The following is a 26,217-nucleotide window of genomic DNA, read 5'->3' on the forward strand; positions in this document are numbered from 1 at the left end:
ATCAAACAAAGTAAGACAAAAGGAAGACACCACTGTAAACAGTTACAGGGCAGCCTCAATTCAAGGGAAGTTTCCTCCCCAAAAGCCAGCCACTGGCATACGCTCTGTTCTCATGGCAGAAAGCATTTAGCAACATCTTACAGGATTAAGCCCTAAAACTCCACTCTCCAGTATCAGTGGGACTGGAAAGCTGGAATATTTTTAATTAATATTATTATTACTTAAAAGCACAGCTTTTTGCTTCTCTCTTCTATCTGCTGGTGCACGTTTCTATGATGTGCTTGGTAGCCAGGTACTGGAAATGTAGAGCTCTCAGGCCGAAACCCTCTGCTTCTCACTGAGCGAGTCAGCACCGCCAATTTAACGCAGATACCAAAGAGGTGTCTATATAATACCTCAAAGCATATCCTGCCCATCCTGGCACTATATTCTTCTTCTCTGAAACTCTGTCGCGGGATGGAGGCTGATGGCACGGGCAGATGGGTGCATGGCACCACACACTCCCTTTCCCGCGGTGCCGGCTCGGCTGCGGCTGAGCGGGACCCGGGGGATGCAGCCCGGGAGGCAGGCGGCGGACACGCCACTTTTTATTTTCCTCTCACAATTGGCAGCTCCCTCCACCCACCCAAACAGACCCCGCAATGTTTTTTTAAAATGCAGTCAGCAGCTGGAAACTAAGGCAACTTCTTTCTCCTATTGAAAGTCTCCCAGCAAAGCCGCGAGCCTTCCCTGGACCACCCTGGGTCATGTAAATTCAGCAGATTATCCATCCCTAACTCTCCTCATCTATCACCCGCCTCTGTTATCGATCTGCTCCTCTGAGTAAGTGGGGCCTGGGCTGTCCATTGCTGAGTCCTGCAAATCTGGCCAGACGCACGTGTGACTGCCCGGGAGAGCGAGGAGGACAGGTTCAATAATGCCGGGTTACTGCCACCCCACAGCCTGAGCCGAGCTGATCTATGGGCTCGGCAAAGGCAGGATTCAAAAGCAGGACAAGGCTTGGCCATAATGCCACAGGACTCAATCTAATCCCACGACGCTCAGCTTTAAAGGCAATATTGCCAGCCACCAGCTGCCAGCCGAGGCTGGGAAGTGACTTCCACTGCCCAGTGGAACAGATTAAATGCCTTCTTTCCATCCATAAGATACCGACAGCACCTCAGCTAAGCGTCTGCTCCTCCATTTCACAGATGAAGGCTGGGAAATGCCTATCTCCACATGCCCTATTCAAGCTCTTTGCCAGAATTACATAAAATTCCAAGACTTGGGACCATAAAACTCGCCCATTTCAAACCCAGCTGACTTACAGCTGAGTTTAATTCCCCTCTCAGTTTCACTCAGTGGTCCAGCTGCAAAGTTCAGCAGAACACAGCCCTCCACCCAGGGTCAAAACTCTAAATATTATACACGTGCCACCTGCACCAACGACCTTAATTTTCATTAAGTTCCTGTGCTTTAATTTATAAATAAAAATGAAAGATGAACCAAGTGTAGTCACACTAGTGGAGTGTTCCTTCCCCTGTAAACATCCTATTATAACTGCATGGCAAGGTCTGCCCGAGTGAACTCTCCCCAGTGGGGTGCTAATTCTGGGAGTGGGAGATAACCATTGAAATGGGAATACCTTTAACAATTACACTGCTGATTTTTTCAGCAAATATATATATCTATGATGCTTATTCATAATCTCAAACTACTTTCCACATGTCCCAAAGAGGTGACAAAAACCTTACGTGTCCACCCAGCTGCCAAAACCTCCTACTTCCCCCTGCTTCTACAATGCAGCTGAGTATTGTTAATATGAAAATCTTTGGCCTATTGATCACTAAAAATATGAGGGCGACAAAAATGCATTGAATTTAACATAAAAATAAACAACTCATGGCTGCTGTATTGACTGTATTATTCATATTATGATTTAATTCATTCTCCTTTCACACAGCAGCTGCAGATTTCCACCATCTGTGTCAGACCACTTCCAAAGCCCAGACCTGGGAGCCCTCACTTGGCTTCACAGTCTTAAAAAAGGAGGAAGCTAATCTTCCTATTCCAGAGAAACTGTGGATGCCCCATCCCTGAAAGTGTTTTAGGTCATGTTGGACAGGGCATTGAACAACCTGGTCTGGTGAAAGGTAGTACACGGCAGAGGAGTTGGAACTAGATGATCTTTAAGGTCCTTACCAATACAACAGCCTCACAGCCCTCAGGTTGCCCAACCCAACCCCAACCCTACTCTGACAGTTCATCTGGGCACGTACAACATGCTCAGGATACTCATATCCCAGCCCCTGGATTTCCCCAGTCTCCACACAATGACTGTGCAGCACACAACAGATCATCTTCCTTCCTGCTAGTTCAACAGGTCAAAAGCTCTGCACACATTAGGGATCTCAAAACTGACACATGGATGGGGTGAACACAGAAAACTCTGCACCATCTCCAGTCCTTTTCAAGGCACTGGAAAAGTAGAGCCTCAGGGAAGAAAGGCCTGATTTTAAATGGAAAGATGGGGTTGGGACCCCACCCCATGTCACACCAAGCACCATTAAAACCAAAACAAACCAGGCAGCCCCATAAGTCGTAAGAATTAAAGGCACGATTCCGCCTTTCTAACGATGCTTTTACAGAAACCATTCCACTGTAAAACTTTATGATTTGAATCTTTATAGCTGCCAGCAGAGCACATGTTCACTGCCTTAAATTATAACTTAATCTCAACAGAATTTGTGCTTTCCAGCACTCTGTGGGTAGAGTGAAAGATGAGAGGCAGAACTTCATGCCTGCTGCCCACCTGCCTCCTTGGACCACGACCTCCAGAGGTACCGTGCGCTGCGGCGCAGCCGCAAGCCCTCAGACCAGCTCCCATCTGGAGATACTCTGCAGCACAGGGTCTTAAGCAGCGCCTTGCAGCACAGGGATAGAGGTGCCCACGGGGCATTGTTATGGTGCTGTTTATCACCATGATTGCTAAACACTAAAGTGGAGGAATGCAGTATCAATAAACACAGCGAAAGGGCCAGAGGAGTTATGACAGCAGCATCCCAGCCATGTCTGTGGGGACAACACATCCTCCTCGGCACGATCACACACACCAGCCCTAGGGGAAGGCACCTGAGGCAGCGAGGAACCCTCCAGTCATTCGAAGAGGACCAAATTTGTAGCAGATGCTGCCACAGAATCAGTGTACAGCAGTCCCCCAAAGCCATCACCTTCCAGTGGATGAACACGTGTGGTCTGTCTACCAATGCCTTTGCCCCCAGCTCTGCTCTCTGCAGCAGAGGTAGTGCTGGCAAGACCGTGCCTAGGCTACAGCAAAGCACAGCATCCTCCTGTGGTCTCTAGTTTGCTTTCCCTGCACAAACATCCTGCTCAAAAAGATCATGCTGGTTACTGCTGGATTTTTTAAAACCTTGCCGTGCATATCCAGAAGCAGAAGTTGCACTGGCAGCAATATAAAGCAATGTGCAAGTGTGAGTTGCAAGCATATCATGCAATCCTGGAAGAAGCCCATGCCTTGTGTGCATGTTTGCACATAGCAAGATGGCAGCAGAGGAAAAAACACTGGAAGAAAACTGCCAGCTACCCATAGGGAGGAGTACTTCAGTTTGGTGGGGGAATTGGGAACATTTTTTTCAATTCCTTCTCATCTTCAGCAACAAGGAAGAAAAGACCAGTCAATCAATACAACAGTAAAGTTTTTAACACAAGTAACCTTTAAACACTAAACAATGTCATATTAAAGTAAAACAAACTACATGAAATCCCAGTTAGGCATTGGAATCACCCTGGGTCAGCCAGACTAAGAAAACAGAGATAACAGAGATAACAGGCTTCAGCATCCTGCCTTTCTCTCTGCTGAGACCTGGGTACCTATAACTGAGTAGTCATCCTCGGGCAGCCACAGACAGCATCTTGGAGTTTGGGAGTTCTTTGGACAGGTGACCCCACTAGATGGTTGGGGTTCCTGCGCTCCTGCAGCTCCCAGCAGACTTGAAAGATATAAGGGCCACCCCTCTAGCTGCGCTTCCTGCTTCCAATTCCCTTCTGAGGGGGGAAACTGCTTTCTTCCAGTTGACCACGTGCTGATAAACTTACATGGAACCATTTTTGCTGCCAGCTGCTGGCCCTGCACTTTAACCTGCTGTGCCTCTTGTTTATTAAAGCCCACTCAACAGGTTACCTCAGTACTGAGCTCCCTGGAGTGCATTTCAGGGAGAGCACCCGATGCTCCACACCTTGTGTCTGCACAACAGTGGGAACCTGATACCTGGACAGTCACAAAACCATGCAGAAGTGGAAGGGTGAACATGAAGTTATCTGTTTCTTTCTGTCCAAAAGCAGAAACAGCTAAATTTAACACATTCCTGAAGTAATTCTGCTTCATTTGCTCCTGAAACCTACCAGTGCTCCCCACTGCCTAGGCAGCCTACTGTCACCTCCATTGCTAGAAAATAACAGCTGACAGAAAGGATTCAGTTTAAGCTCTCAACTTCTTGTCTTATCAGCAGTTGGCACATCTTCCTGCTCCTCAACCTGCAATGCCCACCCACCACGCCATCCTCAAACGAGGGTGGATTTGTTTTCCAGCCTCATAAGGAGAGACCAGCCCGACCATCCTCACCACCTTTGTTTTAGGCAGGCTACAGCTGAAATGGGCATCAACAAGAAGAAACAAGAAAGAAACAGTCCTCCATTTTCTAATGGACTACCAAGAATTCACGAATAAACCTGGCTAGGCTTTTAATTTCTTTTTTCTCTTACTCTAATCTTCTCACTTTTTTCTAGGAGAAGAGGATGCAGAGCTCCTGTAGGCAGGATGAGAGACTGCTCTTAGGGAGCTGAAGTTCGTCAGTTCAAACTGGACATCTAGTACCTGGAAGACCTCACCTTTCACAGAGCCACGTGTGACTAAGAGCTTCCCTTTGATGCTTTCTCCTCTGGATCTTTTAGGCTGCAGTCCAGTAACTTTCCTTCTTTAAAGGAAGGCTGAGGAGATTTTGTTTCCTGACTTTTGAAGAGCTTTTCCTCTTCTTTCTTTGATCTGTGCAGTGAATTTGATCTCCCAGAAGAGCAGGATGAGTATGTCTCCTGGCAGCCCGGTTCCGGACAGTCAGGATTTGATTCATTGATTCGTTTGTTTTTATTTGGCTTTTGTGTTTGGCAAGCTGAGTGCAAGGCTGCAAATAAGGATCTTTCCTTAGGTCCAGGAGAAGGAAGGTGCTTTCCTGAACCTGGCTAAGTTGGTGCTTCCCAGGCTGTGGGCTGGATGCCAGTGGATCTCTGGAGGCATTTCCACCATCTGCTCAGGGATGCAAGGAAAGAAGCTCACCTCTCCCTCCTGCTCCATCCTAAGACTGGACATCTAAACAGTGTGTGCTGATAAGATATCTGAGTCCTCCAGGGAATCCCCTGCAGGCAGCACTTTGATTTCCATCTTGTTTTGTGGCAGGTTCTGACACAGGCGTCTGCCAACCATTCATGCTCCCTGCTGGCCTGGCTGCCAGAGAAAGGATGCAGAGGGGTAAAGGAGGGGCCCTCGCCTCTCTGGAGGTGGAGAGGAGGCTGTAACACATCAGGCACCGCCTCAAACCCACCCTCCTGAAGTATGAGCTGAAGCCCTTTGAGGATCCTTATCTCAGTGACAGCCCTTCAGGACTCCAGCGCTACTCTGAATGCTTCAGCCATGCATGGTGACCCCCACAGCAAACCTCTCCCACACCTGCTGGCATCTTTTCATCCTAAGAAGAGGAGATAGAGGTCCTAATGTGCCCAGGCCAGTTCCTGACTGGATGTTCAGAAGACCTGCTCTGGTTGGGAACCAAAAATGTTGGGAAAAATAACCATTTAGAATAGATGTTCTGAGGTGATGGGTCCGAGGAGAACAGAGCCAGTCCAACTGGTCAGAGTCTGCCTCCAAGGAGCCCACTGGCAGAGCATTTCCAGCTGCATGGCCAAGACATGGTCCCTGCCCACGTTTTCAAGCACTTGAGCCAGTACAGGACAATTCCTGCCCCCAGGCTGTCAGGAGTCCTGCTTGCACACTAGCCCATGGCTTGAGCCTGTCATTGGGAACTGGCTCATGGCTCAGCTGAGATTAAGAGCAAAACGAATGTTTGTGTGGGTGTTACTGAACTTTCCAAGCCTCCTGACTGATCAGAGCTGGAGCTGGGATAAGGACAGGAGCCCCTCACTCTCAGCCCCAAGACAGACAGCAATGCTGCATATTCAATAAATAACTGGGGTATTTACTCAAATGAATGACTCTGAGCCTGCTCCAAGGAGTTAATTTAGTGCTAACTGACTGGATGAAAATGAAAAGGTCTCATTTTACATTAAGAATGATCACCTGACAGTTTTACTGAATATATTATGACAGGATTTATATGGCTATATAATTTTAGGGTATATTTGGAAGATTATTATCCTGATTTAAATAAACATGATCTCAAGAAAATCAACATGGAGTCAGGAACTTTTCACACAAGAAAAAAGGCAAGAAATTGGCTCAGAAATTGTTGCTCAGTTGTTGTATCTTGTCCCTTCCACCAGATGCTGCTTTGTAAACAGCAGGATCCCAAAGTTCATAGTAAGTGGCAAAAATCCCCAAAAAGTCCTAAATTCTGCTAACTGACACATTACTAATAAGCATGAGACAAAGTTCTTACCCCAAATGTTTTATCTTTGCTCCAGGAAGGGAGCAGTAAGGGAACCCGGAAGATTGTGTGGGCTGGAGGGAGGAGGGGGTGGAAGGAGGCAGGAAGAAGAGGCTTGGTGTCAAAAGTGCCCCTTAAAAAAAGTGTTTGTTAAAGGGTCTTCTGCAAGGAAAAAGAAAAATAGGGAGGAATCAAAAGCAAATATACTGTTGACTTCGGTAAGGGCATCGCTTTCATGAGCCCTGTTTTCCAGGGGATGTTCCCATTCTCCAAACAGAAATGGGGCACAAAGGAGACTTTTGGGAACTTTTGTCTCTTGTGCTCAGGGGCAGCTGGCAGGCTGCAGGCTTATGGCTCACAGAAGAGCAGCCCTGAAATGAGGCTAAAATATGCCCTAACGCACATAACTTATGGGATGGAGAAAAGGCTGCGGGATGCAGCACATTCCCATGGCATTCCCAGCACTGCAGCTGGCGTTGGTGCAAAACCCTCCAGCCCAACCCATGCTGGTGGGGCACCAGAGCTACCATCCATGTGCCCACCTCCTTTCCAGCTTCCATAGCTTGTGAAGGCTTGCATCAAGGAGCCTTAGCGCAAGTAAGTGCCCAGGACACAACCAGCTGCCTTTTTCAGCCTCCCCATGTCCTGAATCCCCCTCCTTCTCATCCTGTGTCTATAAGTGTAATTGTATACAAGAAAACCCCTCTCCAGGCTTGTTCTGTTTTACAAACTGCCTGATGGGATTATCTTTCCTGTCATTTTGAAGCTTGTATAAGCATGCGACTTACAGCACTCAAGCTAAATCACACTCAAGACACTTTGTCTGTCTAAATTGTTTTGAGGATCAAGTAATTTATTTACAGATCATGTTATTTATTCTAGTAAAAAATAAATTTAAAAACCAGAATTTTAAAATAAATGTACGACGTAGGGAACAAGGACATCGCAGTCAAGTAGCAATATCCTGTGGAGCAGATAAGTGCCAAATAGAAATGATCTTAAACACGCTGAAAACGGCACTCTCTGGTCTCAGACCACACAAAGAAAAAGCAACTTATTTGGTCAGGCACAGTCTTTCTGGGAGGTAACACTCACTTAGATGCTACAGTGATGACAGGCAGCCCAGACACATCCAAGACAGGTAGATCGATTATTCCTGTAGCAGTAACCTTGGGGCAATATTTGTCTGTCATAACCCCAAAGCAGATCAACTAACATTTAGGGACTAATCTGATGCCCAGTCCAGTCAGTGCAAATTTTTCCATTTATTTACTTCCACGGCTGCTGGATCAGACCTTTTGGGACTGCAAAATATCATACGAGCTCCTCTTTCCACTGGAAGAGCTGTAAATGTGCAAAGAGCAGAAGTCAAGAACAGCCAGGTGGAATTTGGCTGTGGGTTTATTAAGTAACAGAAACATCACCCAGAGCTGGAGGGTGTCAGTGCCCAGATGGGGGTCAGGGGCACACACAGGCCCCTTCATGCACTTGCTCTGTGCACAGTGAGTTCATGCTTCCTATGGGAATGCATCTAGGAGCAAGTCAGGTATGGGGGCACATCTCCACCTCCACGCTGGGAAACCAGTGGCAGTCCCAAGGGTCACTTGGAGCATCACCACCCCACACCTATGGGCAGGGATGCCTTTCAAAGAGCAATTAGATAAGGCCAAAGGCTGTGTGTGCCTTTTCTCCAGTATGGTCCAAGGTCCAGAGCTGACTTTCTAGGGTTTATTCTTGATTTTAAGTGGATGTTAAAAAAAAAAAAATAAAGGCTCATCATGGAGGGAACTGTGTGCTTTAAAGTGCTGCAGCAGGCTCTGAGAGTCCACTTATTTCTGAGTGAAGATGGATACCTCAAGAGGTTCTCCTCACCAGTAAATAATTCATAAAAAACAAACAAGCCCAGGTCTGTTTGAATTAGAACAAAATATTTCTTTAGAAAAGTGAAGTGATTAAGCACAGGAGGAGCTGGAGATGACAGCTGGTGTCTGCAGCTCCGGATGAGTCACCTTCACTCGCCAAGGCCCCTCTCTCCGGGAAGTGCTGCTGCTTTTTTTTTAACCCTTTGAGATTCCCAGGAATGATTTGTCACCGGGGTTATTAGCATTTCTCCCTTGATATCGACAGCTTGTCTTTCCTTCTTCTAACCGGTGAGTGATTTCTTCACACGCTCGCCAAATATAGCCAAATCACCATGGTAAACGTATCGACAGAATCATATTAACAGCTGCTGAGCATTTACAGGGCTGTAAGTTATACAAAAAAAGAAGGAAGGAAAACACACATGGAAATAAACCAACTCTGATCAGCAGTGACAAGCATTTATTTAGGAGTCACTCGATGGAAATATTTTTTATGCTTTAATTGCTAATTATAGGCTACTACAGAAGGGTGGCTTTGGCCAAAATTATCTCTTTAAACTGGAGCAGTAAGCCAGCGGCGAGCACACTCTACCTGGATGTATCTTAGGGAATCAGGAGAAAAAAGATTTATTTTTGAAGTGCTGTCCTTGTTTAAATCAAGCCTGAAGTTTGCAAGTCAAAGTCACATCTCTCCTGACTTACTAAGCAAGGACCTTTTAAGCATAAAGTCTAGGTAAGAGCTGAAAACACAGCCATATAGAGAAAGGGAGGCCTTTGCAAAACCATTTGCTGGGGATGTTCTCGTCCTCCTCTCCCATACTGGGGGTCACAAAAGGGCCCAAAAGGTAGCAGCCAGCAGCATCCTTGCTCCTCCACTGTGCAGCTGAGCATCACCCTGCTGCCTGGAGAAAAGAGCAGACAGCTGCCCTAAGTCAGACTGGACCCAAAGGGAGAAGACAATCATTCTTCTGCTCATCTTTCTCTGCATGTTCAGGTCACATTCATCATCCCCTACCTGCCTCCTCATTTGGGGGTACAGTTTCATTAGGGACACAGACAACAGATATGTGTAGGACTCTCAATACTCCCTTTGAGCCACCTGAGTTCCAGGATTGTTTCTAACAACTGTCTCAGTTTGCAACAGTGTTTCCTTCCATCCTTTCATCCCTGCTCCTAGTTTCTACAGACATTCCCACTTCATCCAAGACCCCAGCATCTCCCTCCAATGTCCTGAGCTCCCCTTGTTTCACAAATTGTGTGTGTCAAGTCCCTTCTATTTTCCCCACAGGCTGCTGCTCCTGGTTTTCTCTGCACTGTTCATATCTTTTGGTATAAAGGCAGCATCTTATGGGACAGAAGAGCAGTTTGTTTCTCGTGGGAGCTGTACTCAACTGAGTGGCTTCCTCCCATCAAAGAGAGAAACTCTGGGGATGGGGAGGGGCCTGGGCACTACTGACATGCAGAGACATTTGCTGAGACCCCAAAGCTGGCTGTGCCAACTGGCCTGGCTCAGTCTTCCACAGCATCCTCTAATCTCGTTAGAAGTCCAAAGGAGATAGCCTTGCAAATAGCTGCTTCCCATAATCTCCTTGTGCCAACTTGGAGAAGGGCATGATGGAGGCTCAGGTATGGCTGCTAGGACAAACCAAGGACAGCAGGATGGGGAAGGAATGCCCATCATCTGAGATACAGAGAAGAAGTCATCCTTAGGAAAAGTGCTTATTCTAATCCCATTGACTTTTCTCTGGCATATTTCAAGCCAAATTGGGGGTTGATATCAAAGTAACTTCTCCTGCCTCTGCTGCTCACACTTCTCCTTGCCTGCTCTGGAAAACACACACTAGACTACAAACTGAAGGCCCACAAAGTGTTAGTGCAAGGCCTTTCTTTAAAAATAAGAATTAAAAGGTGTTTTAGTTCTCCATTTCTTCCCTCCAACCACCTTCCCCATTCAGCTCCTTACCCTCACACACACCCTTTCCTTCCCCAAACTCCTTTGTTCAACAGCCACAAAAAAACCTCTGAAATAAGAAAGAAAAGCACCACAGGAAAATACGTGCTGTCCTACCTCGTCTGTCCTTAATTTCCCTCCCAGCTTTGCCTCTCTGCAGCCTTCTTTTAAAGCAGCCCAGCCACCAGATAGTGGGGCTGCAGAACGACCACCCCAACCCTGCAAGCCAGGTATTGCAAAGGCTGAACCCAGCCTCGTGGGGACCTGGACTGCTCAGGGATGGGATGGAGGAACAGGGCAGCATCACCACTCTCGATCCCTCCAGCTTGACCCTTGCAGCACGAAGCTGCTCTTTTGGCCCCCACCCCCTTCCCAGATAGCAGTTTTCCGGACCCAGGAAACAACTGCATGGTCCTGCTTTTATCCAGTCCTCTTTTTAAGTGGCCTCTCAGGCACTGTGGGCTCTCTAAGACCTCTGCCCCAGCAGTTTCTTCAGCAAGTTTCTCTTTCACTCTTAAATCAGTGGGTGGCCTGGAGGCACAGAGCTACACCTCTGGAGAGCCACGTCCCCTGTGCCCTGCTGTGATGGGTACCCCAGGCTGTGAGCTCCCTGTCAGCTCAGTCTTGCCTCTCACTGATGCCTTGAGGTGTCCAGAGACAGGCTGCCCTGGGACTGCGAGTTCCTGCACCCACCGGGAGCAGCAGGACCGGTGGAATTCCAAGGGCTCACAACAGGCTGGAGCCAGAGCTGACCGTGGTCTGGGGAAGCATCCTTGTAGGATCCATCTCTATCACCTTCAGCACTTCCCAGCTTCCAGGGAAGGAAATACCAGTCCATCTAACCCCAAAACATCATAGATTTGTATTTAGGCAGATGGACCTACCCCTGGGGGAGAATGAGGGGAGATGAAGCCATTTAAAAGGAGAGATCCAAAGGGAGAAACTGAGCCACCCAAGGCCATGCCATAAATATCTCCATAGTGATTCAGGCTGCTAGCAGCACCCTCAGCAGCCAACAAAAGACTTTTCCTCACCAAGGAACCCTTCCTCCTCCTGGCAGAGAAGGGAGCAAGTGTCTGGCACCCCAAGAGTTGTGACTCATCTGTGAGGTGTGACGGTGCTGCCAGGAGCAGAAAAAATAGGAAAAATATTTCTTCTGTTGTCAGAAGAAATTAACTTCCACAAGAAGCAAACTGGATAACGAGTGAGGCTTTGGTTCTGGCCCCCGCAGAACCGGGACCACAGGAGGTACCCAAGGGACTTCTCCAACCCTCTGTACATCTCTCAGGGGAATGCTGTACCCGGCAGTGCAAGCTGAGGATGCAGAAGGCAGAAGTTTGCTGAAGATACAGACACTAATAGCTGTTCCGGCAGGCTGTGCCAAATCTTGTTCTTCATGTAAGAGAGCTCCCTCTAGGTCAAACACTCGGGTATTTCAGAGCCATTGCTCGTTTGGGAGCCCATGCTCTGCCCTGATGCCTTTATCTCCACAGAAGTGTCTGTCAGTCAGAAAACCCACAGGCACCCCAGAAAATGTGGGGTTTGCTTTGCCCTCACAACCCAGCCTTCCTGCCGCAGGCATCGGCCACCCGTGCTCTGTGTGCAACGTGCACACACGTGTGCAATGCGTGTGCATGTATCCACAGGTCCTTGGGACCTCACCCATCAGAGTGACTCTGATCCCTGGAGGTATTTAAAACACCTGTAGATGTGGCACTTGGGGACACGGTTTAGTGACGGATGTGGCAGTGCTCTGGGTGAATGGTTGGACTCTATGATCTCGGAGGTCTTTTCCAACCTAAGCGATTCTACGACCCTGTGATTTCAATATGTTCGGCTGCAGCTACACCAGGGAAGGAGCCAACCCGTGATTTCTCCAGCCTCAAACCCAATCTTTACCCTGCTTTGAAACACTGATGAATTATTCCACAAACTGATGAGCGGGGGAGTTCAGCAGAGGATTTCAAATTCGCAGAACAAGAAAAATAGATGGAAAAGACTTAATGTCGGAAAATGCCGGACCGTTCCCCGCAGTGGGATCCCAGGAGCTTTGCGCAAACTGGTTTTAAACCTTGGAGTCTTTAATACAACTTCCTGTTTTATTTTCATTTTACCTAGGCTGGTATTTACTAATAAATATGCAGCTGGCTGTATACAGAACAGCAGGTAGCTCCCATTTACAGCTGTATATAACTGACTGCAGCATTCAACACCCTCACTCTGCTATGCAGTATAATACTCACAATAAAACACACACCGTATTTGCAACTGTGTCCATGCTACTATTCTGGTACGTGACACACATTAAGAAACATATTCAGAACATAGAGAAGAATTTACCATTTACATAAAAAAGATGCGCTGGGATTTTCAATAAGTTCCAGCATAATACAGTATCATTTTTATATCTTGTCTGCTCCCTTGGTCTTGCTGATTTAATACGTCTTTTCTCTTTATAACCATAAACCTATAGGTTGTATATAGATTTTCTTAAACACGATATACGGTGCCAGTGTGTATTTATAAAACTTCACCATAGAAAAGTAACAATTGTCAGAACGACTTAATCCAAGGGCCATCCAGGCCAATATCCTGCCTCCAACAGTTTTTTCCATTAATATGGATTAGGCAGACAATATAGTTTACTACAACCTTGTTTTATAACCACGTTAGCAACAATAATAGTGCCTTGTGTATAGATGCTTATAGATCACAGTGTACAGGGAAACAGCACCGTCCCCACAGGACAGGGAGGGAAACTGAGGCAGGGGAGATGGAGATTTGTCATATATATAAAGAAATATTATATTTTTACATATATATATATATATACGAAACTTGATGGTGATTATACGTAATGAGCAGTCATCTAGAGCCCTGGATTGCAGCACCACCCACTCCAGCCTTTCCATCTCACCACAGAGCCCTGCCTGGCACCGAAAGATGGGCCACAAGCCTGGGGGATGCTGCCCTGGGAAGAGTTAATGATGGAGGTCTCAAATCCAAGCGCTGCAGGTGTCTGCTTTTAATTCTTTGCTGCTCTTCTCCCAAACAGCCCAAGGATTTCCACCCTCCCTCTTTCTCCTTTACAAATGAGTGTTTAACATAAGAAGAGAGGCAAGAGGAGCCAGGGAAGCCGGGAGATCTCCTACAGCCCTTTCTAAGCAACCTGAGCAGGCGGGAAAAGGCAGCTGGCTGGAGCCCAGCAAGAGAGTGGGGACCATGGGATGAGTCTTCTCACATCTGGTTAAGTACTGCTAAACCCTCCGACGAGCTGCCTAATTATTACAACACTTCTGCCGAAAAATTAATGTGCTTGGCCGGCTGCACAGGGGCAGAAAGGGTAGGAAAGCAGCTGTCAGGATGCAGGCCGTGATGGGAGCACCAAGGAAAGAGGTTTGCGGCACAAGAGCACAAGAGAAGGGCAAGGAAGCTCTGCCTGCAGGGATCCTGCTGGGAAAACAGCCTACTCCCTGCTTTTTTTTCTGCACGGCCCCCAGGAGAGGACAGTGCCAACAGAGTTGTTAATCTAGCAAGAACAGCCCTTGCAAAGAGCTCCACAGTGATGCCCTGCCTACCAAAATGAACAGAATAACCTGTCAGCAAATGAAAACGCAGATGATCATCCTGAGAACCCAACAGCAGGGCCAGGAACAGGATCTGGGGCACTGAGGTCTCCTCTACCTGGCCTGTGCTCACCTTTCCTTCTTGCTGAGCGCTCATTTCAGTAACTTCCACAAAATCCAAGTGTGGCACTTTATTTCTGTAGGTCTCTATAGGTGCTATTGGTGCATCATTCATGTGTGCATGTCTCTGCCAAAACCAGTTAAAAAGGGCTGCAGAGAAGACAACAGGGTCCTGCTCCCCCAGCACAACCGTCTCCATGTCACGTTAGTGGATAAGCCTCTTTCTGCTACAGCTGTGGTGGGATTAATCTCTCTCCCTGGAAAAAAGGTGGGCTTATTTCCTGAGAGATGTCCAAGTACACCCAGAGAGCTCAGCGAAAGCAGAAGCCTGCTGGGTGCCTTTTACCCACAGACATTTGATGAAATTAATGACACAAAAGTAAGTATAAAGGCTAAGACAAATAGAACTGGCAACAACTTGAACCTTTGGCCTGTCCTTTGAAAGTCTCTGGCAAGTCTCAAATCTTCTTGATCTGCTCACTAAAGGGATGACTGTCCCACAATTATTTTCCAAGCGTTTGTTGGCAAGTTGTAGGAGGAAAAAGGCATTTCACTGAAGCTGTTAGTACAAAAGCTCAGCTCCAGCCAGGGCCCTGGACTCCACTTCAAATTATAATATTTTAAGTACCTGAAAATAAATATTTTGTCAGCTGCTGAGAATTAAGAAGTAGCTTCGACCTTTCAGAGAGGGGAACCCTGCGGAGAGCGGCAAGGCTCAGAGAGTTAGTTGCAAAACAAGCTCTGCCCAAGCCATTCAACCTGTCTAGCACACACACACAGCCTCCCCTCCCACGTTCCCAGCTCCCAAAGACACTGGAGCAGCACTTTTCTATAAATTGGGTGCCATGAGTAAAATGAGCATCCTTGAGATGGCAACAGCAGCGTGTCAGGGCTTCCTACTCAGAGTCCCCTCCCGCGTTGCTCATTGGTGCTGTCATGTCATGTTGTACCTCTCACAATCCTAGGAATTTCATCCACAAGGATTAAAAATACTCACTTTTGTTTTATAACATCTGACTATGACCAAGCACCTGGGTAAATGTAGCTGTCACCTCTCAGACCTCTGAACCACAGTGAGCACCGTTCTGCTCCAGCGATGGCAAAAGGAACGCGCACAAAGCGGGAGATCTCTGGTTTTCCAGCAGAGCTCAAGGAGTTAAATTCCTCTCCCTTCCCCCCAATCTTTCTGCCTTTGGCCTTTAGATCAGCCCTGGTTGCCAATGAGGACTCATCGAAACACCACCAGGCTGGGCCTGTCAGGAAGGAAACCAGCGCGTCCAGAGTTTTGTTGTTCTAAAGACTTTTTTTTTTTTAATTTTATTTTACTGCTCAGGAAGGAAGCCAGAGCTTGCGCTTCGACTCCAAGAATGTTGATTACTCATCCTTCCCTGCATTATTTCTTTTATCTCTCACTTTTATCTACCTTACTCCAAATATTTCCCCCTCAGTTCTTTCTCTACCGTTCCTAGCCACTGCTTTCAGCTGTTCATCCAAGTTTCATTAAAAAAAAAATATTTGGCAAATGTTTCTTCAGAAAAAAATCCCAGTTATCATGTTTATTAAACAAGCCACCATCCCTCCCCCCATGCAGCCTTTTCCATCCGGGTACCATGGTTATAACAACTGCTCTAGGACCCGAGCAGCCCCGGAACATGAACATAACCACCTTCAGCAGGGGAATATCATAACTCCTGCTTTAAAGACGGGTGATGAGAAATTACTCTGCCTGTCCAAGGTCAATAGAGCCCACAGCACAAGCACAGCCTATGCTCAGGGCTTTGCCCAGGCAGCCCTTCCCTCTTCCTGCTCCACATGGCTGCGAGGATTAGGCACACTCAGCTCTGCCAATAAACTTGTCCTTCATCTTCAATATCCCCCCACCAGTCAAGCCAGAAATGTGCAAAAAAACTAAAAGAATTGGTATGTGACGAGTTGATGACACATTTCCTTAGACACAGAAAAATGTGGGTCCTGGATCACCCGATTGTCAGGAGCCACCTGAGTACATAGCAGAGAAACTATCAGCAAGTGGTGTCTAACTGCCTTCTCCTCTGCAAAATCCATCACACCACCCAGGGGTTTCCTTTTCTTCTTTGCCCAGGTGCAGCTAACAACCCAGACAGAACTGGCAACATCTGGGAGAACATACACACAGATGTTTTTCATTGACACTGTAACCTTCCCCAGCCTTTGCCAAGGCGTGCCCGCTCCCTGGGGTGGGAGATGCACATGCCCAAGGGCTGATTGGGTCCTCACAGTGTTCCTGAAGAGATGAACAAATGTGAAGCTTTTTTTTTTTTTTTTTTTTTTAGTTTAAGGTCCCTTCTTCCTTGAGATGTGCCATAAACCTGGGGCCTGATCTGGACCCTACCATACACAGCTTCCCAGGCTCCTACACCCATGACATCTCTGTTACAAGCAAGTGAGGCCAATTCAAGTTCTCCCTGCCCAGTTCTGTCTTACTCTAACACAATCCTCCCCTGTTTCCACAGTCAACGCATTGTTTTCATTTTAAGAGGGGAAAATAATGAGATGGTGGGAACATTACTTCTGTCTAATGGAGACAGAGATCTGCAGACTTTCATGGCTTACTTTTTCCAGTATAGCCTAGCCCTGATCCAAATATCATCATACTTATTTCAGTCCTGGACCAAATGTGGGACTGGACACATTTGCCAAATTAAGACAGAAATAACTTGCAGCATTTTTCTACTTCACACTCTTTCAAACACCTCTTGCTGACATTAAATTTCTGGTCTGCAGACACCCTGCTTTCCACACTGCTGAACCTCTCGGCACCTTCAACACAGCCCCAAATCTCGAGTGAAGGCTGCCCATCACCTCCCCTCTTCCGTAACCAGATTGGCTCCTTGAGAGCAACACTTCTGTGCATGAACCCAAATATGCAGAAAGGAAGGAGCAGCACAGGCAGCGGCAACCAGTCCCCAGGAGCAGAGCTGGCAGGAGCAAGGCCAGCTGTCCTGTACAGGCTGTGTGCTGAGCAAAGCGCAAATCCGAGGGCAAAAATGCAGGGTTACAAGAGTTTGGCTGCCCATTCTCCCCTTCTCCCATCCAAGGCGCACCCCCTGAGGTATGAATCCACTCAGGCTGGCAACTTCTTGATTGTAACCATTAAGTTCCTCTGCTCGTGCTCTGTGCGGGGTTACCCAGGTCACTGATTGCTCCTTCATCTCCCCAGTAAAAATAAAAAAAGCCAGTGGTCAAACTGCCTCCTCAGGGAGGCTGAAGACAAGTGCTTAGGAGGTAAAAGCTGTCACCCTGGCTAAGGACTTTGCTGGGGGTTTATCTCCCACCTATAGCACTAGCAGTGTGAAGTGAGGCTAGTTTGCAAGGAGGAGAATAAACAAGAGAGGGAAGAGAGCTTCTACAACCCCCTTGACAGTGCTGCAATGCTTGGATACCTCTGACCTGCACTGATGCCCAGCACTCAGGATTTCCACCCATCCATAGCCATCAGAGCCTCCCAAGATCCTCCACACTTCAAACAGCAACAAGGAGACAAGGTTCCCTCCAGCCTGCATGGGCCAAAGGTTGGGCTGGGTGCGGGGCAGCCCTGCTGCAGCACAGCCAGGCCACCCTGATAAGGCTTTCACTCACCCAGCCTGAGGTGCAGCACCCAGGGTGCCATTAGCCCCCATTCACCCTCCTCCTCTCTCACTCACAAACACCCTCACACTGCCTCCTGAACAGCGCGAGGCTGGACCGGGGCCTCCGGCAGGAAATTTTGTGGAGCGTCCCCTCCAGACAGGATTGGAACAGAAAACTCCAAAAGAATTCTTCAGTATTGGAAGCCAGGTTGGAAGACAAGGTAGAGTTGTAATCTGGTACCAGGGCTTTCCCCATCCCAGCAAAACTGCCAAAGCAGGCTCTCTGCAATGAGGGATGATTATCCTATGTCTCCTTATAGCGAGGGATGTTACAGGACAGACAATTTCACATTCTAAATGGCTTTGCAAGTTGTTTCCTAAAGCGCGGGGAAACAACACAAAAATCAGATTAAAAGGTTGAGTCCTTTTGAATTAAAAACACCTGAATTTAAATCAAAGTACCGAAAATCCCAATAGAAAGAAATGGGTTTGTCAGGGGCAGTCCCCCGAGTTTCACTTTTTGCTCTGTTTACAAAACCAATTGCTCCTGGGGAGGCTGTCACGTGGAGCCTTTGCCCCAGTGCTCTCTGGTTTCGTTTTCATACAAGCACTGCGAGGCACTCACCTGCCTCCCGAGGAACAATCCCGTGCTCAGGGAGCCAGTCGCACCACCCAGCCCGGGAGCTGCAGCTGGATGTGTCCTGCCACCCTTGCCCTGCTCAGGGCTGTGGCACTGCACACCTAGAAAGCCCAGGTAAGGCCGCAGGATTGCGCAAGCAAAAAGCTCACACGTGAAAGCTCTTGGGTCTTTCCAAATTAAAAACTTAATGTTGCTACTCTGGTGAGAAACAGCTCCTAAGAATCAGTACTGCTGGGGGAAGGCAAGGACACAGTTTCCAGCTCTTCCTTTTAGGGGTATACAGAGACACGTGCTGCCTTTCTTTTTCCACTGCAGAACAGCCCAATATTCACCAAAAAAAAAAAAAAATAGTACAAAGCACATTCTTGTGCTTCTGCAATTCAGTCAGAAAGCTGTTATCAGCCTCAACTTAGCAAAAAAGGAAGGTTTTAAAACAACACTGATTAGAAACTATGTCCCAAGTGAGGAAAAATACGACGGAAGTGTCCCACACCTGAACTCCACAAGCAGTTTCACTGTCACCAGGTCTCCCTCCCACATTATCTGCATTTAAGACAATAAATCCCTCCTTGCCTCGCTCCTCCCCAACATTGCTTCTCCCCCTCTTCTGTTGCTCAGGGCACTGCTGCAATTCAAGACGTCAGCAAATGGTTGAAGGAGAGGAGAAAGTGATGGCTAAGAAGAACTCCCAGGCCATCACAACCACCACCCCTGCTTTTAAAAGACAGGACAAAGAAGAAGAAGACGGACACAGATAGCACCAAACCCAGCAGTACTTCTTCAGCCAGAGCCTCCATGGACTTGAGGGCTGCATCCCAGAGAAGGGTTGCCAATCTGGCCGGCAAATACCCAATATCCAAGCAGTAACAGGAAAATAATTCAGCACTGAAAAACTAAAAAAACCCTGAATTCAGGGTGATGAATTTGCCCCGAATGGCTGTAACCTGTGAGTTTCTATACTCAGGCCAGCAGAGCCAAGCAGGCAAACAGCGAGGTTGCATGAAAGGGCAGAAAGACACAATACAGTTTACATGTGTAGATCTACAAAAAATGCACGTGCTCTTTTTCAGAGGACGCTGTATAGGAATCCAATCCTACATTAAATTTCTCAAATAGAAATCCATAATTTCCGGAGAATTTTAATTGCTTTGCATAGCTGAAAAATGTCCTCAGAAGTCCCCAAATCTGCTATTCCATCCTGAAGAAGAGAGATGAAACATTCACAGGCTATCAAGCACATTGACATGATAGAAGACCACCAGTGACATGAACCACGGGATAAAAATCGTCACAATTTGCTTTCAGTGGCTGCTTTTCTTGAAATATGGTATTAAAAGAAAACAACTTTGCTCCCACTATGAATTTGCATTGGAAATCCATAATAAAAATAAAGCTTAATATTATACAAATGGGTACAGTTCTCTATAGTGCTCCTGATGCAGATTAAGGTTAGACAGATTTTAGATGACAGTTATTTACCTCAGTCTAACACCATGTATGCACAAATGGAATTTATTTTATAGCTGCAGATATTAGCCAGAAAAAAAAAAAAGAGATGAGAGGAAATCTTACAGTCTCACGTAAAATATAATTATGTCTGTTTTCTGCTCCCTGGAAGGCAAACAAAGAGGGAAAAATGAATCTGCTGCTAGCATTTAATGGGACTTGTCTAAATGATATCAAACAAATAACAACCAGCAGTGATTCACAAACACCTTCACTTCTATTTTTTTTCATTGGGGAATTCCAGAAACATTAAGACCTCATTGTCTTGAACATTTTCACTCCTACAGACCAGGATTAGGCCCATGCCTAAGAGTATGTCTCTTTCCTTCAAGACCTTCAAAATATCAAAGAAAGAAAAATAAATCACAGAGGCACTAAGGCTCATTCATTCTCTCCCTCCTGAAATGTTCGCCCATTTCCCCCCTCTTCTCCCAATTCCTTACGCAATCGCTACCAATCAACCAGGAAACTGTTGCTAACTCTTGAATTTTGCAAGTTAGCAAGTAAAATAATAAAACAATGTTTTAACTGTCAGAGATCCTGGCTCGCAAAGTGCACTTTGGTCATTTCCTTTAATAACTGTAGTTTAGCAGTAATGATTTATAATAGTTCATAATATTCTACTAACTGTACTATATTAATAATACTAATACTTTGCCCTTGCCTAGTGTCTTCTGTCAGAAGATATCAAAGCGGCACACTCCGCTGTGAGGGAGGTATCACTGCTCCCCCGGTAGGGATCGGGAAACCGTGACTCCAAGCCGTGCCCGAGGTCAGGATTCCCGATCCCCAGCACAGCACGGCGGCCGCCAAGTCTGCCTGCACTCCTCCTGCCGCAATTCTCTGACAGCAGTCGAGCCTGATCGATGGGGCTGAAGATTTAATGTGATTCATCCCTTCTCGAAAAGCAAGGTTTGGCCAGCGGTTTGGGGGCCGCGGTTTTGATGGGAAATACCGAGCGAGGTGGGGGGGGTTGCCCTGCAATTGTACAATAAATACCCTCCTGCCAGCATCCAGACACACAGGGCAAGAGAGGAGCAATAAATATTTACTGTGTCCATGCCCATCTCTCCAGTAGGAGATGGATAAATATGACATTTCGGTGTTGCTCAGCACTCCGAGGACAGTGGTTATAAGCCCTGACACCGGCTCCCAGGGAGCCCAAAAAGGAAGAGAAAGGGCACAAGGCATTGCTGGCATGGCTGAGACGACACGAAGGCTGGCCGGATGGCAGCGGCTGCGCGGGGAAACATTTTGGAGGAGAAAACAGCCCCAGCCCTCCCCCTCAAACGATCAATTAAAAGCCATCCTTCTGCCGAGAGCGGGCGAGGACAGCAAATGAGGGCTGCGAGGAGCAGCGCCCGGCCGGGCTCTGCATGACAATTGATGGGAAGGGGAGGCCAGAGGGGTGGCGGGGGGGAGGCAGCTCCATCCCTCCTCTCACCATGGTGATTAGGTATTCCGAGTGCGCCAGATAGCCCCAAATAACAGAAAGAGAAATATAAACTGGAGACCGGCAGATCCAAGGCAGGCCAGATGGCCCCGCAGCCGGCAGGGGCTGCTCCCATCCAGCCCTTCCCCACTTTAACTGTTCAAACATTTCTTTATCCCGACAAGACAATTAAGCCGAGCGGCATGGAAAAGGAGTCTCGGCAACAGTTTGCAGAGGGAGCAGGAAGGTTGTTGCCAGAAAAGCAGGAAAAGGAGGTGATTGCTGCATGCTCCAAGACCTCCCTCCATGCAACACAGCTCACTCCAAGAGGACAGCGTGTTTTTGGTGGTGCAACAGGGATGGGTGGCACAGACATCATCTCTGCTACTGCCCCATCTGCCTTCCCACCCCTTCAGAAAATCCACTGTTGCTCCTTCACTCCTCCTACATCATGCAGGGCACTGCAAAACGGAAAGAAACATTCCACTCGATTTATTTCATTATTTCATAAGCAGAGTTAAGCTTGCAATTTCCCATGGTCACAGCTGATTATTATTAGCAACAAAGCATCACTTCACATTAGACCCCAAATTTTACCGGCCCTGGAAGTGATGCATCCCAGTGGGAAGAGTTGTGAGCGATGGATGTGTGCACATGTGCATTCCCCATCCAAGCCATTGTTCTGCCATAAAATATAAGAAAAAAAAACCTTCTTCCCCCAGCACATGTACATACACACACCGAGCTCTCTACATAGGTCCCAGCCCACAAACACAAATCCCAACACACACGTCTGAGTGGGTGGGTTGATCTGATTTCCAAAGCACCACGTTATTCAGGGATTCATGCTGTGGTCATCATAGCCCTGATGTCCATCACCTGAAGTGCAATTTACATTTGATCAATAACAAACCAGTTGTTTCAAAAGGAAAAGTAACTCCATGCTACTGATGTTCTTTTAAAACCCCAAAGTGGAACAAAGAGCACACAACTTCTCATGCACAAAAGAAACCAGTTGCATCACAAACTGTGTCCAGATAACCGAGGTTAAATATGATTATCAAAAATAATAATAAGCAAAACACTGCTAATAGATCCACCCCCACCATACCCAGCACACCCCAGGGATGATCCCAAGGGATCCCGGCCTGTTCCCAGCTCAATCAATCATCCTCAGGGCACACAAGGAGCTGGGTAAGAGTCACCAGCACGAGCAGGGAAACTGAGACATGGAGAGCCAGGCTCTGGCCAGAGCCTGGAAACCGAATCAGTGTCCAGGACGTAGAGGATCACCTTCACACGTTGGCCTGCGCTCCACAAGAAGTCACAGACAACATGTGACAGAGACCCAGCAGCAGACAGCAATGGGAAACCTCTTCTGTAATCCCAAGGAGGCTGGGGGCATGGGCAGCCCCGCAGGGAAGGCAGGAGTGTCTGCTCTGACAAGGTCCAGTTATCTGCCAGGAGGTTCCAGCTTCAGCGTGGACCTCTGCGTGTCACTTTGTGGGAAAGCAATGCCACGGTGACTTGATATAGAAAGGCACTAGGACAAATTTTATTGGAAGTAAAGTACAAAACCAGGAACCTTTATTTTTTTTTCCTGGTTTTAAAATAGGGCTATAGATCTCTTTTGCAGAAAGGAACATGCCATTTATTTCCACTCTTTCTAGGAATCTCAATTATTGTACGCTTATTAAAGGAAACCCATAAAATATGTCTTCCAGTGTCTTTAACACATGCTTTACAAGAAGCTCCTAAACTCTAACAAATGGCATTATTTCTCTCAGTAAGCACCTAAGGGAATGGGCCCATCCAGTACACGGCATGTCTGCATCTCCCTGGAAAGGCTCCACTTTTCTATGTGCCCCCTGTACACTCCATCACTCTGGATGTCCTGAATTTTACATGCTGCATTTTACAGCAAGAGACAACTTATCCAAATACAGACATTCTAGCCCAATTTGCTGCTTAACAGAGAGCACAATCCCACCCAGATGCACCCCAAAGGAGATACTGTCCCTTTGGGGGATGCAGGGTATGGGCCCAAGCAACACCCTGCTTTAAAAGTAAGGAAAGGTTCACCCAACAGGCTGAGCAATCTCTACTGCACAAACACACATCTTACAGGGCCAGGTGTTAATCTGGAATATACCAGCAGGTATCCCAAAAAATTTTACTGAATTCCTCACATTTGCTCCACTGGTGAAAACAGGCCACGACTTTCTTCCCACGTTGCAGAGGACTAAATAAGCACCTTCCAAACACTCCTTGTGGTGTAAATGCCTGACTTTGAACCTTGTTTTGTTGCAAAGTATTTCAAGCATAAACCTGTTTTTCAGGAAAATTAAAACTCAGCGATTGAATAATTTTGTTTTAATGGAAGTTTCTTAGAAAATTACCATTTAAGCTATGGGGTAAAACAAATATTTTAATGAGCTATTAAGAAAAGGTTTCTGCGCAGTGGAGCAGAAGACTACGCAGAGCAATCATACAAATTCAGCTTCCATGTAACACAACCCCTTTCAGCAATCTGAAAAATACAACGAAACAGATGAGCTCTGCAAACCTGAAAAACACCCAATAGACATGGGAAGGTGTTGCTGATCTAAGAAAATTTTACAGTTTTTGCTCGCAGTTGTAGAAAAGCCTAATTACATTTTTACCTTGAAGCTACAGCCACCTACCTGCAACAGATTCTGCATCAGGAGCAAAAGTAGGCAGCTTTTACAAAGGGTTATATATAACAATTGTGCAAGGAATCCACCAAACTTCTCAGAGACAACAAACCCCCCCAAGTACACACTTATATGGAAACTCCAAAAATATAAATGCAAATGTTAAAGCAAAACAGGATCACCATTATATCTGCTAACTGCGATCTTTGGAGTCCCTCACTGTGGAAGTTTTCCTTTTCTGATGGTCAACATCAAAGACTAATAGGATCCCCTAAAAAGCTCTACCACTTGCTCTTTTGGCCACCAGGAAACACACCCATACGTGTGTATGCACACACCAAATAAACTCGCCGTCTAAATGGAGCAAAGTTTCCATGGTGCAATATCTACATGTGATAGGAGTATGATACAGAGCCAACAGACATATTTAGTGTACACCATCCTGGTAGTTACAGAAGAATTTTAATGTCGATGAAATAGCAGGGATGTCGCATTTGCTCAGCTCTACTGCGCAGCAAAGCATCCTCAAGAAATTTAACAACGTGGGTAACAGGAACAATACGACAAAACACCTCCCACTTCTGCCCAAGTTTTCCAAGCTGCCTGCAAAGTTTTTATTCCGCTTCCTTTCCTGTACAAGTCCCCTGCCACGGCGCTGGCAGCGGCACAGGGAGCTGGTGTGTCACCCTGGCTGCCTCTCGCCCGCACCCGCGCAAAGCCCCGTCTGCTCCCAGGAAGGAGCGGACCCACGTTCGGCACACGCTGTTGGCAAAGGCAAGGCACAGCGGTGGATGTGGACCCTTCTGCCTGTCCACAGCTGCGCTCCACGCGGTCTAATTCATTTAACAGATTTACTTCTTTAAATGGGGTATCTGACAGGATTTTGCCACCAAGATCCATAGCAGCTGATGTGCTCTAAATTCATTTAGGTAGCGGACCCGCTCCTCCGCCGCTATCTCCCAGAGTACTCTTTCAAGCAAGCTTCATTTTCACAGCCAGGTTATATTGATAAGGGAAAGAGCATCAACAAAGATGTCTCTAAGCCTTGCCATCTCACCTGCCTCCCCCATGGATAATTACATTACCAGCTTAACACACATCCACATCCACATGCGCTCCCACCTACAGCCACTTCCCCCACGGACCCAAAAGCAGGGAGAGGAGATGCTGAACAATGAAAGGAGCTCACAGCACAAAAAGTAGCACGGTCAGGGGTGGATCAGAAGGAGAGGGGGGAGAGAGATAAGAGATCACATTGGTATTGCAAGAAATACACAGCTCCTGCCTTCAGTGGGAATCGTCCTACCCTCGCAAATGCCGACATAAAAGACACACTTGCAGCGTATTTCAAAACCAAGGAGCGATGGATTTACAAGGCAGGTTGATTTTATGATGACTTTTATTGAAAAGGTACGCTGGGTTTAGGCAGATGCCTTTTAGCGCCGGTAAGTTAGCACAGTGCCTAATTCAAGGAGACAGCCTGAGGAAGCAGCGCCGACAGGGGAGAGAGAGCCACAATGTCTCTATTACTCTCCTCGGTATCATAAAGGGGAGAAGAAAAATCACGTCTGAAAGGGAGAGGAAGGAACGGTGCAGCAGGTTTTGGTTTTAAAAAAAAAGTAATACTAATAACAACGACAATATTAAAATGGTTTTCTAAGAAGAAAACTTAACAGAACAAAGGAGCCCATGTGAAAAGCAAACCACTCACTCCTTGATCTACATCTCTGGGTTTACAGGAAAACTCTAATCATAAGTCAGTGCTCTTCCTTGGGGTACCACGCTCTGCTGCCCCCAGACCACTCCCCACCATGGGTCACCTCCCAGCTCTGCAAACCTGGAAGCCTGCCCTTCACGAAGGACAGCCCTGCCTCTCCGTGTAGGCAACACCACAAGAGACAAGGTAATGGGAGAGCATGGAGTTACAGTCATGAACAAGTGGACTGGGTTCCTTCAGTCCGATCACCGGCCTGCAAAACGGCACATCACCTTTCAACGGGCACCAAATGGGGGAAACACTCAGAGAAAGCACATGATGCAACAGCTTATTGAATTGTAGGAACAATTTGTATTTATGCCTTAAAGAGGGAGCTCAGTGGCCAGAAATATTGTTAAGTTAACCAGAGGAAAAGGTATTTTTGTCCTAACCGGAGGCACAAATCCCGATGGTGAATCATACAAGAATGGTGTGCATGAAGAAAAGG

General features: G+C 47.0%; 1 protein-coding gene across 6 annotated transcripts in view; it reads right to left on the minus strand.

The window, feature by feature from the left end:
• RNF220 (ring finger protein 220) overlaps window positions 1-26,217 on the minus strand; it is a 214,004-nt gene that overhangs the window by 186,664 nt on the left and 1,123 nt on the right. The gene's annotated exons all lie outside the window — the stretch shown is intronic.

This window comes from Neopelma chrysocephalum, unplaced genomic scaffold (assembly GCF_003984885.1).
Source record: "Neopelma chrysocephalum unplaced genomic scaffold, ASM398488v2 Primary Assembly neopelma1_64, whole genome shotgun sequence".
Classification (NCBI taxonomy): domain Eukaryota; kingdom Metazoa; phylum Chordata; class Aves; order Passeriformes; family Pipridae; genus Neopelma; species Neopelma chrysocephalum.